Here is a 13,194-nt window from a genome sequence, read left to right as displayed (position 1 = left end):
TTTTATTTTTATTTTTATTTTTTTTTTTGAGACGGAGTTTCGCTCTTGTTACCCAGGCTGGAGTGCAATGGCGCGATCTCGGCTCACCACAACCTCCGCCTCCTGGGTTCAGGCAATTCTCCTGCCTCAGCCTCCTGAGTAGCTGGGATTACAGGCACGCACCACCATGCCCAGCTAATTTTTTGTATTTTTAGTAGAGACGGGGTTTCACCATGTTGACCAGGATGGTCTCGATCTCTTGACCTCGTGATCCACCCGCCTCGGCCTCCCAAAGTGCTGGGATTACAGGCTTGAGCCACCGCGCCCGGCCTTACATTTATTTCTATGCAAACATATAATATGTAATTGTTTTTCATACATGGGGTCATACTCTGTATATTGTATTATATTCTGGTTTTGGCTGCTTTTTTTTTGAGACTGGGTCTTGCTGTGTCTCAGGCTGGAGTGCAATGGTGCAATCTCAGCTCACTGGAACTTCCGTCTCCTGGGTTCAAGCGAATTTCCTGCTTCAGCCCCCTGAGTAGCTGGGGTTATAGGCATGTGCCACCATGGCTGGCTAAGTTTTGTATTTTTAGTAGAGACAGGGTTTCACCATGTAGGCCAGGCTGGTCTCGAACCCTTGACCTCATGATCTGCCCGCCTTGGCCTCCGAAAGTGTTGGCATTACAGGAGTGAGCTACCACCCCCAGCCCCTATATTCTGGTTTTTAATATGTCAATATATTGTGGTTATAAGACCATACCATTACATGCCTCTCAATGTTATTCTGTTCTCTTTACTATTATTTATACGGCAAATTAATCTTTTATTGTTGGACATTCATGTTCTTTTTCATTCTTTCTCTCTAATATATGAGGCTTCAATGACCATTTGAACATATTTAAATCTCTGTCTCTGGTTGTTTCTCCAGGGTAATTTTTTTTTTTTTTTGAGACGGAGTCGCACTCTGTCACCCAGACTGGAATGAATGCAGTGGCTCCATCTTGGCTCACTGCAACCTCCACCTCCCGGGTTCAAGTGATCCTCCTGCTTCAAACTCCGCAGTAGCGTAGCTGGCACTACAGGAGTCTGCCACCACGCCCGGCTAATATTTTGTAATTTTAGTAGAGACGGGGTTTCACCATGTTAGCCAGGATGGTCTCGATCTCCTGACCTCATGATCCGCCTGCCTCGGCTTCCCAAAGTGCTGGGATTACAGGCATCAGCCACCGCAGCTGGTCCTCTTCAGGATTTAGGTGGAATGGCTGGGTCCCCCTGGAGGGTGGGCAGAAGTGATGGTTGGTGGCAGTGACGGAGAATGGAGACCCTGGGAGCCAGGAAGTGAGTTCGGAGTAGAGCTAATGAGAGCTTGAGGACCAGAGGCTGGAATAAAAAGAGGAGGTGGGAGGCAGTAATAGCAACTCATTAGGAAATGCCCACTGCGGGAGAGATACCCACTGCGGGAGAGATACCCACTGCAGGAGAGATACCCACTGCTGGAGAGATGCCCACTGCGGGAGAGATGCCCACTGCGGGAGAGATGCCCACTGCGGGAGAGATACCCACTGCGGGAGAGATGCCCACTGCGGGAGAGATGCCCACTGCGGGAGAGATGCCCACTGCGGGAGAGATACCCACTGCGGGAGAGATACCCGCCAGTAGCAGTTAACAACTTAAGCTCTAGTCACAGCCCTGAGCGTGAAGCCGCGCTGTCTCATACTAACCACGTGACTTGGGCAAGTGATTTGGCATGCGTTAAAATAGGGATGATGATAGCCCCACTTCCTAGGATCACTGTGAGAATTCATGGAGAGCGTGCCTGTAAAGTAGGTAAAGTACACAGACAGATAGTGCACAATAAATGTTTGTTATTATAGTTGCATAATAATCCTCTCAGGAGCCTTGCTTTGCCTAATCCCTATTTAGAAAACTGCACGTAATTAGCAATTTAAATTCGTAACACTTTCTGAGTGCTTTTACCTAATCCCAATTCCTAGCCTCCATGCATAAGGGTCTAAATTTCAGATGGTGCTAGATGGATGTTCCTTCCAGACGAGTGTCCTCATTTTACAGATGATGAAGCTGAAACTCAGAGAAGCGAAAGCAGTTGCCTGAGATTCCCCAGCCAGCCGGTGGCTCAGAGTGGATTCCTACCCTCTGACTCTGGATCCTATGCTGTTCTCACCACCTCACGGTACCTCCCTGGCATTTGAACTTCCTGGTTGAAACTGAGGCTGGAGAGAGCAGGTGTGGCTCATCACGATCCCTGGTCATCTGGTTGCCCTGCGCTGTCCTCCTCACCAGCACTGCTAATTGCGCCCCATTCCAGCAGCTCACGGCCCTTCACACACACAAAGGCCCCGCTCCCCTGCCAGGGAAGAGAGGGTCAGTTGCACAACTTGTCTGAGTTCACGGAGCACGTCGCCATCCAAGCAAGAAGGAGGACACACAAGTCTGGCCCTGGAAAACCCTTGACTGACTCTGTTGAGAGGATGGTGGGCCTCCATGTAACTGAGTCAGTGCAGATAGAGGAACTGAGTTGTGAAACAGCTCTAAAAGGCAAACAGCATCTATTAATTAGACTTGACTGGGGTGGTCAGGACTGCGGTTTGGAGTTGTCAGCTACCTATGCAAAGGGGACTTCAGGTCACTCTGTGCTTACTCCGTTTCCAAAACACGCATAACCAGCGAATGCTCCTCACAGTCCGGGTGGCCTCCCACATGGCTCCTGCCCAGTCTGTTTTTCCAGTGGGACAAAACATAGGCTCCTCCCTGGAAGATTCCTGGAAGACCCCTCCCCCCATCTTCACCTTTCGGTCATGGAAGCTTCGTCGTCACTGCCGTGTTTCTTTCCAGAGCTCTGACTTGGAGAACCCTCTGGGGTGATCCTCATCACATGATCACAACAGCGCTGTGAGGTTGGAAGAGCTGGGAGTATTTCCTGATAGACTAAAGATGGTCATGCTAAGGCTCTGGGAGGTAAAGTGTCTTCCCCATGGTTAAGCTGGGGTCCTGGATCTGGAATTACATCTAGACTACCGAGTCTGGAATTAGAAAGACAAATGTTTTCGGCTGGGTGTGGTGGCTCACGCCTGTAATCCCAGCACTTTGGGAGGCCAAGGCGGGCAGATCACTCAAGGTCAGGAGTTGGAGACCAGCTGGGCAACACGGCAAAACCCTGTCTCTGTTAAAAATACAAAACTTAGTCCAGTATGGCGGCACTCACTGTAGTCCTAGCTACTTAGGAGGCTGAGTGTAAGAATCGCTTGAACCCTGGAGGCAGAGGCTGCAGTGAACCAAGATCGTGATATTGCATTTGTGAGACCCTGTCTCAAAAGAAAAAAAAAAGACAAATATTCCCATCCAAGGCCCTCTGCTGAAGGCCATGGAATGTGGGCCTCTTGGTCAGTTGAGTTTAGCAAGGGGTTATCCTCCCTGCTGTGTCTCCTGGCCTCTGCTAGGTATCCGGCAGCTCCTGTCAGTGTAGCCTGCAAGTCCTGTTTGTAGTCAGGATCCTCTGCCAGTGCCCACTGCTGGACAGAGATTTCAAAATAAAGGTACTAGTAAATCCGGGGTGCCTGGAGGGCTGTGGGAGGAGCTGAGTCCACTTTGTTTTTCCCAGTGCCTCCTGAGATCCTAGACCCAAAGCTGAGAGGTCTTCTGCCTGCACAGTCTGGTGAGGGGTCCACCCTGACCCCAGCAACCGAGCCCTTCCTCTTCTGCTCAGCTGCTCATGGGCCTGGGCAGAACCTGCTGCTGGAACTGACTTGAAGCAGCTTGCTGGTTCCCTGTCTTAGACTGGAAGGTGCAGGAGGGTGGGGTCCGGTAAATTTTTAAGTTGTGCTCACTGCTGGATTCTCAAGCGAGTGGCTGGCATATGGTGGGTGAGTGTCCAGTAAAGACCTGTGGAAGGTATGAAATTATGCATGTGTATAGTGTGCACGCGTGCACCTGTGTGCGTGTGTATGTGTATACTGTCTTGCGGGCTTATTGGCTCCCAGGGTACGTGTTTTCTGTTTTTAGGTGGATGTGGGCTGGGCTCCTGGGAGCTCCTGGTATGCTTCAGATGAGTGGAGCTGGAAGAAATCAGGCAGGTATGCAGTCGAGGGACATACAGCGAGAGGACACCTAAGTGGCTCTCAGCAGGAACGCTGGCAGCTTGCACCCTCATTCAGGCTGTCATTACCCAGCCCTATGAGGTTGGGCAGCTCCCTCCTTGCTGGGCCACACCTTCCTCACTTGTAAAGCAAAGAGGTTGAAGTAGGTCAGTAGGTTCCAAATCCTGCAGATGGTCAGACTCTCCTGGGTTCCTATTAAAAGCACAGAACCCTGTCACTACTTGCAGCCCACTGAATCTGAACCTCTGGAGCTGGCCTAGGTTTCAGTATTTTTAGTAAGTCCCCATAGTGATTCTGAAGTTGCCAGCCCCAGGGAAGGATGCTTAATGATCTTAGACAGTGACATTCAAGAACTCAGGGTACATAAAAACCGTGGCTGCTGTCCTGGTTCCTGGGGTTTAGGACCCAGGTGATTGGTGGAGATTTATTGAAAGAAGCCTGCTGAATGGTGTTACACACACACACGCACACACACACACGCCCTGCGAGCTTATACACAACCGTGCAGCCTCACATGCCAGGGTCCTGGGGAGCACCATCTGCGACAAGGGCAATCTCATTCCTCTATATCCTGTGTCTTCTTCAGACTGCCATTTGTCTTTGGTGATTTTCTTTGTCAGTTCTCATTCGTGTCCGAATATTCACTGGAGAAGAGGGCTCCATGGGCAGTTGGCTTTTGGTCACACTCTTACTGGTCTGGGCATCAGTTTTCATAAATATAGAATAGGAACTATTAGCCTCCCCTGCTGCAGGAATACCATATAAATGAACAAGGTCAAGAATACAACACAAATAAGCATGTGTAAAAAGTAAACCCTGGCTACAGACAGACTGTTGTTGATTTCCTTGGGCTGCCCTCTGCAGTGGCAGCCCTCTCTGCACTGGTCTTTCCCATAGAACTCTGTGGTCTCCTTGAGCCTCTGTAGGCTTGCCTACCTAGTCCCCCTGCTCCTTTGAGACTGAGTTCTGGAGTCATGGTGACAGACAGACTGTAAGATGCCCCTGCCTATGATCTCTGCCTTCCAGAATTCATCCCCTTGTGTAATCATTTCCTTCTGAGAGTGAACTGGCCTCGTGACTTGCTTCTAACAAATAGAATGGGAATGGGATGGGATGCCACTTCTGTGGTTAGGCTATGTAAGATTGTGATTTCCATCTTGCTCATCCTGACTCTCTCCCTTGCTTATTTTGATGAAGCAAGCCGCCATGTTTTAAAGACCCACTTGGCAAGGAACTGAGGGTAGCCAGTGTAGCTTCTGGTGAAAGCCCACAAGAAACTAAATCTACCAACAACTCTGTGAGCTTGGAAGCAGATCCTTCCTCAGTCGAGCCTTCAGATGAGACCCTATCCTGGCAGATACTTTAACTGTAGTCTTGTGAGGGACCCTGAAGCAGAGGGCCTCATCAAGCCGTGCCTGAATTTCTGACCCATAGAAGCTTTGAGACCATACGTGTGTTATTTTAAGTAACTAAATTTGTAATAATTTGTTACACAGCAATAGATAACTAATATGGACATCTTCTTCAGGAAGTCTTGCCAGGGTTCTTTTCTTACCCCTAGTCAGAGCCAAGTGCCCCTCCTCTGCATACATTTGTCATTACCCTTTACATGCTTACTGGTACAGCCTTGGTTTACTTGTTCATATCTCTCTCCAGGTAGGAATGACATCTCTTTACCATTGATCTCTAGTGCCTAGCCCTGTGCCTGGCACATAGTAAGAGTTCAGTAAGTGTTTGCTGAGTGATCAGGATTATAGAATCTCTATCCCTCTTTACCTCTCCACCTTTCCCCAGATTTGGCAGTTCGCCTTCTCAAAAAGTAGGAGCAGGTCACCCTGAGATTACTGGCTACTAGAAGGCACCAGAGCGCCCTGCACTGTGCGAGCAGGCCAGGCTAGCACAGAGAAGGTGCTTAGGATTCAGGCCCATGGTCTTGGAGGCCACACGCATCACCAAGAGGCTGAGAGCTGGTGGAAGAAGAGCTGGGTTCTTCTGCTTTCCACGTGGGCAATTCACCTTCTTTAGCTGGCCTGCTCAGCCTGGGACTTCCTACCTTCCTTCTTTAGGACATCCTGGAATGTTCTGAGGCTGGAATGTCATCGTTTGTTTGTTTGTTTTTCTTTTGAGGCTGAGTTTTGTTCTTGTTGCCCAGGCTGGAGTGCAGTGGTGCGTTCTCAGCTTACCGCAACCTCTGCCTCTCAGGTTCAAGCAATTCTCCTGCCTCAGCCTCCCAAGTTGCTGGGATTACAGGCATGTGCCTTTATGCCCAGCTGTTTTTTTTTTTTTTTTTTTTTATTTCTAGTAGAGACAGGGTTTCATCATGTTGGTCAGGTTGGTCTCGAACTCCTGACCTCAGGTGATCTACCTGCCTCGGCCTCACAAAGTGTTGAGATTACAGGTAAGAGCCACTGTGCCCAGCCTGAAATGTCATTTTAACCAATTAAAAGTGCCATCCCATGGCAGGGCAGATGAATTCCTTCAAAAGGAAGTTCTCCAACACAATATAGAAAAACAGCCCCTTCCTGAAGGAACCAGGGCTGGGCACATGTTCTCCTTCTTTCCATCAGGTGAGAAGGGTATACTGGATTCCTGGGGCTGCTGTAAGGAACTGCTACAAACTTGGTTGCTTAAAACAACAAAAATCCCTTCTCCTGCAGTTCTGAAGGCCAAAGGTCTGGAATCAATGGGCCAAAGTCAAGGTGTTGGCAAGGCCGTGCTCCCTGCAGCGGTTCTAGGTGAGAAACAGTGTCTTGCCTCTTTGAGCTTCGGGTGGCTCCAGGTGTGGTTTATGGGATAGTACTTTCACCTCTGCCTCTGTGGTCACATTGTCTTCTCCTCTGTCTATAACATCCCTGTGCTTTCCTCTAATAAAGATGTGTGATGACCTTTACAGCCCATGCAGCTCATCCAGAATAATCTCACCATCCCAAGTTTCTTCACGTCATCCATTTGCAAAGTCTTTGCCATATGAGGTAACATCCACAGGTTCCCACGGTTACAAAGTGGACACTGTGGGGGCTGCCACCAAGGGTGTGCCCAGCAGGGGAGAAGCCGAGGCACAGAGCAGCACGACATCACATTTTCTTTTTTTCTTTTTGATACAGAGTCTCTCTCTGTCTCCCAGGCTGGTGTGCAGTGGTGGGATCTCAGTTTACTGCAACCTCCGTCTCCCAGGTTCAAGCGATTCTCCAGCCTCAGCCTCTAAAGCAGCTGGGATTACCACGCCCAGTTAATTTTTAAATTTTTAGTAGAGACAGGGTTTCACCATGTTGGTCAGGGTGGTCTTGAACGCCTGACCTCGTGATCCTCCAGCCTCGGACTCCCAAAGTGCTGGGATTACAGACGTGAGCCACTGTGCCCAGCCGACATCACATTTTCATCTGGAAATGGAAGCCATGCCTGAACTCCCAGATCAACTTCCCTGCCACAAGTTACTGTCTCCAAATGAGGTGAGGCCCTGGACAGACAGGGCCAGCTCCGTCTCTGGTCATTTTGTTCTGCAGAGCCCAGCCTGCCTTCTAGATCCTGAGGCTCCTCTTTCCTGCCGCCTCCTTTCTGCTGGCGCCTGCGTGGGAGGTTCTGGCTGCATGACAGGGGAGTCTGGCCTCAGAGCAAAGACTCGGAGGCATCCTTCCTCAACAAGCTTGGTAGCCCCACGGCGGGGGAGGCTGCAAATCCCCCACCTCGCCCACAGGAAACAGCTGGGTCCCAGGCACATCCTGTGGACTTAACCCTTTCCAGAACTGCGGACCTCTCCCTAGCGCTGAGCTGGGAAGGGGCGGGGTGAGAGGGCTTCAGGTTGAAGCAGAGCTTTTGCTGCTCTTCTGTGTGGTGCTGGCAAGTGGCCCCACTATTGTTTATTGAGGGGACTTAAGCCTGCCTATCTTGCCAGTAGCCAGGAAGGGCTGGGACTGGTTAACCCTTGGTGTGGCTGGCAGGACCAGGGCAGGAAGGGTGTGGCCTGGGGTGCATGAGCCTCCTCTTTGGTCATTGCCAGCATCCAGAAGGCCTTTGTTAGGAACCAGACTACACCGGGCTTTGGGATGAAGGCTGGACCCGCTGGAAATAACTGTACACCAGCCCCAGAGCGGGGCTGCTGAAATCCAGCTGTTTAGTGAGCCCCCTCCTCGATAGACTGTAAGTGTCCAGGGAGCAGGGACCTTGGTTATCTTTGGCAGATAACAAATTTTTTATGAATGACCCAGGTGATGCTGCGACTTTCCAGCTTTCCAAAATCATTTTTCTTCTCCTACCTCTTCTGACATGGGATCTCTTTGGGGATGTTGTAATAGTTTGAAGGGTGTGAAAATGCTTAGTAAAGTTAGGTCATTACACACCTAATAATAATAGAGATAATTATCATTATGGTCTCCAAGAAGCTGGAAGAAGATACTTTTATCTCCAGGTGGGTGGGAAGGCCATCCATTAGCACTGATGATTGTAATAAAATCTCTGCTGTGTGGCCTGGTAATAAATTTTCATGAGGTTTTCGTGAGCACAATCTTATTTGATCTTACTTGCCCCCTGGAGCAGAGATAATCCTTTCTCGCTTTGTGGATAAGGAAATTAAGAATCGGAGACGTTTAATATGTGACTTGCTCAAAATTGCAGATTGTGTAGTGTGGCAGCTGGGATAAGGGCTCAGGTCTGTGGGACCTGAAAACTGGCCCTGGCACAGCCACAGGAGGATGCTGAAGGCATCTTGGAAGAAGTAGGGCCAACAGGAGGGAAACGGAGCAAAAATGGGTATATGGGGTCCACAGCAAAGGCTCGGGAGTTTTACTATTAAATCCGTGGCCAGGCATGGTGGCTCACTCCTGTAATCCCAGCACTTTTGGAGGCCGAGGTGGGCAGATCACTTGAGGCTGGGAGTTTGAGAGCAGCCTGTCCAACTTGGAGAAACCCCCTCTCTACTAGCAGTACAGAAATTTGCCAAGCATGGTGGCAGGTGCCTGTAATCCCAACTACTCAGGAGGCTGAGGGACAAGAATTGCTTGAACTCCAGAGGCAGAGGTTACAGTGAGCCAAGATTGTGCCACTGCACTCCAGCCTGGGTGACAGAGGGAGACTCCATCTCAAAAAAATAAAATAAAAACAATAAAATAAAATAAATCCTTATCCTGAGTGATTTGGAATGGTAGCCGGGCAATACTAGCATTATGTTGAAAGTTAATTGTGGGCCAATACTGTTAGGTGCATTGCGTGATTTAGTATAGCTCATATAATAAAGGCAGCAAAGGAACAAGGATGGGATGGGGGTTATCAAGATAGATGGGAACTGAGCTTTTTCAGGAGGGGCAAGGGCAGGAGGCAGGGTGTGGAGGCACTGTGATTAGCAATGGGACCCAGCAGGCTGGAAGGGTACAGAGCAAATCCTGGCACATGTCTGGCCATTGTGGGGTGGGAGGAAGGTATCAGCACCTACCGCTGTAGAAGATGGGCTGGAGTGTGAGCCTGGTCCCTCTGGCCTGGCCCTGATGAGCCATGATCTATCCCTCCCCGAGGCCACAACAGAAAGACAATAGTCCCAGCGAGCCTCCTTGGGACAGGACAGATCGTGCCAGGCAGCCCAGCAGGACAAGGGGCCCTTGTGCAGGCCTCAGCCTCAGATCCTGCTCCACCCTCCGTGTGTTGGGGGTGGTCGGAAGTTCAGATCCTGCGGAGGGAGGGAGGCTGAGAGTCTTTCTATAGGGCCGGTGCTGGGGCCAGGGTCACCCAGAGGTCTCCAGGGAGACAGGGGTAGGGGTGGGTGGCAAGTTTTGGGTTTCTGGAGTCTGGGGGATTCAGGAGATTGGCTGCTCTGGGTGGCTTCTGGTGGAGCTTGAGGAGTGGCCTTTTCTGAACAGAAAGGAACAGAAGTTTCCAGACCTTTCTCATTTGATCCTCACAACCGTGTGGGGTATAAATGCAAAAGATGATTACCCCCATTCTACAGATGAGAAAACAGAGGTTCAAACAGAAGGAAGGCTTTACCTGAGGCCACCCAGGGAGGAAGAGGAAGCGCCAGCATTCACAGCAGCTCTGGGAGTGGGGATGGAGCATGTGTGGCGAATCTACTCAAGAGGCCAGAAGGCCATCTGAAAGCGTGGGTGCCAGGGTCCTGTTTGCAGTGAAGGTCAGGGTCCTCTCATCACTCCACCTGTTCTGTCCCTTCCCACTGCCTCCCCACCCCCATGCCAGGGTCGGCCCCTGGGAGCCCAGGCCAAGCCTGCAACATTCCAGGGAAGGGAGGTGTGGCTCAGGCTGGAAGCCGGGTCAGGGGGCACGTCGGCCCAGCCAGACTGCCCAAATCTACTCAGTTTTTCCTTGAAATTCCACACACCCTGGGCGTTTGGCAGGAGCCTGGAATGCGCTTCATCTGAACAATTTGTCTTTCATGGTGCATTTGCATCAATTACCCCATTGTTGTTTTGCCTTTTCCTGGACCACTCTGGCGCGCCCTATGAGTGCTGGGAGCTGCCGGATATGGGGTGTGGGGAGGGTGGGGGCGCCCCCTGGTGGCCCAACCTGCACTCACCCACCCAGATGTCTGCCTGAGCTAGTAAGAAGTCAGATTCCATCTCTCAGGATGACTCATCCGACCCCAGCTCCCCAGTCCCCATCCTGTTCCCAGGGTCCCCGGGTGGAGTGGGAGAGAAAGATTATGAGAAGCAAGATAGCACAACACAGGCAGGTCAGGCACTCCATGAAAGGGAGGGTCCCTTTGTGACCAAAAAACCATCCGTGGATCCAGGACTTGGGATCAGCCCCCACACTGCCCCCAACAACTGTGTAGCCTTAGGTGATTCAGCAACCTCTCTGGGCCTCAGGGTGTTATTTGTAAAATGAGAAGCAATAGTGTGAAATGGTGCTAAAATCCTGGTGGTCCGACTGCGGGGGTTTGAATCCTGGCTCTCCCATTTGCTGGCTAGGTGCAAGATGTTTACCTTGAGCAGCCTGTTTCTTGTTCTGTAGAATTGTGAGAGCAACACAATGGGTCCCTGTTATTTGTGGCTTCCATATTTGCAAATGAGTGTACCTGCTAAATCGTATTGGTAACCCCCAGATCAGTACTCGAGGAGCTGTGATTGCTGGCAGCTGTACAGAATGTCAAAAAATTTGAGTCAAATAAGCTGACACGTTGGCTTCTCACTTCAGTTCTCATCTGTAAGCAAGGGTCTTTTTCTTGGTCTGTTTAGTGCCATGGTATTTTTGCATATCCTTGTTTTTTGTTGGTGATTTTACGGTTCAAAATTGCCACCAAGCATAGCGCTGAAGTGCTGTCTGGCGTTCCTTAGTGCAAGAAGGCTGTGATGTGCCTGATGGAGAAAATATGTGTCAGATAAGCTTTGTGCAGTTATGAGTTACAGTGCTGTTGGCTCTGAGTTCAGTGTTAATGAACAACAACAAATATTAAATGTAACACCTTTTATTTTTTTTTTTTGAGAGAGAGTCTCACTCTGGTCACCCAGGCCGGAGTGAGGTGGTGCCATCACTTCTCACTGCAGCCTTGACCTGTCAGGCTCAAGAGATCGTCCCACTTCAACCTCTTCAGTAGCTAGGACCACAAGTGCTCACCACCATGCCTGGCGGCATATATATATATAGTAGAGATGAGGTCTTTCTGTGTTGCCCAGGCTGGTCTCAAACTCCTGAGCTCAAGGGATCCTTCTGCCTCCCCTTGGCCTCTTGAAGTACCACCATGCCTCAGTGAGGTGTCTTTAAACAGAAACACATATCATACAAGGTTATAAATTGATTTCATTTATTTATTTATTTTTATCTTATTTTATTTTTTTGAGACAGAGTCTCACTCTGCTGCCCAGGCTAGAATGCAGTGGCACGATCTTGGCTCACTGCAACCTTTGCCTCCCGGGTTCAACTGATTCTCGTGCCTTAGCCACCCAAGTAGCTGGGATTACAAGCATGTGCCATCATACCTGGGTAATTTTTGTATTTTTTAGTAGAGACAGGGTTTCGCTGTGTTGGCCAGGCTGGTCTCGAACTCCTGAACTTAAGTGATCTGCCTGCCTCGGCCTCCCAAAGTGCTGGGATTACAGGTGTGAGCCATGGTGCCCAGCTACAAACTGATTTTAAAAATTGACAAAAAAACATTGTGACCACAGCTTGCAAGAACATAATTCTGTATTTCCGCTAGGAACAATTGGACAGTATTTGCTAATTGAGGGTTCCCAGAGACTTTATACAATATAACTTCCCAAATACCAAGAATCTACTGTACTTAGAGCTTTTCTCCAAGGCTTGAATATGTCAAGTGTGGCATTGTAGCAGTTGCAGTTTTTTTTTTTTTTTTTGAGACGGAGTTTCGCTCTTGTTGTCCAGGCTGGAGTGCAATGGCGCGATCTCGGCTCACCGCAACCTCCGCCTCCTGGGTTCAGGCAATTCTCCTGCCTCAGCCTCCTGAGTAGCTGGGATTACAGGCACGCACCACCATGCCCAGCTAATTTTTTGTATTTTTAGTAGAGACGGGGTTTCACCATGTTGACCAGGATGGTCTCGATCTCTTGACCTCGTGATCCACCCGCCTCGGCCTCCCAAAGTGCTGGGATTACAGGCGTGAGCCACCGCGCCCGGCCAGCAGTTGCAGTTATTACTGTTCCTTGGTGCGTAAGCTCCTGTGTCTATTCTCCTGAAGCCCCTAAGCTTCATGTGGGGGCAGCTGCCTGAAGGTGGGATCCTACCATGAGTAAAACATCACCAGCCTCAGCTTCGCTGCTCATGCCTGAAACTTCTACCATGAATACTTCATTCATTCAGTTTCATTAAAAGGCCAGCATTGCTCTTGATGACTCACAGGGCTCTCTTCATTGACATGACCTCATTTAGCTTTCACAACAATCTCGATGTTAGCGCCATTGTTTCCCATTTTATAGATGAGTCTGAAGTTCATAGAAGATAAACTGACCGAGGTCACCTGGTCTGTTGATAGCTGTATTAGTGCATTCTCACACTGTTACAAAGAAATACCTGTGAGAAATATTCTCACACTGTTATAAAGAAAAGAGGTTTGATTGGCCCACGGCTCCGCAGGGTGTGCAGGAAGCATGGCAGCGTCTGTTTCTGGGGAGGCCTCAGGGAGCTTTTACTCATGGCAGAA

Source organism: Sapajus apella, unplaced genomic scaffold, assembly GCF_009761245.1.
Source record: "Sapajus apella isolate SASKATOON/1434 unplaced genomic scaffold, GSC_monkey_1.0 scaffold22, whole genome shotgun sequence".
Classification (NCBI taxonomy): domain Eukaryota; kingdom Metazoa; phylum Chordata; class Mammalia; order Primates; family Cebidae; genus Sapajus; species Sapajus apella.
The sequence above is the reverse complement of the archived record's forward strand: the minus strand, read 5'-3'. Positions refer to the sequence as shown.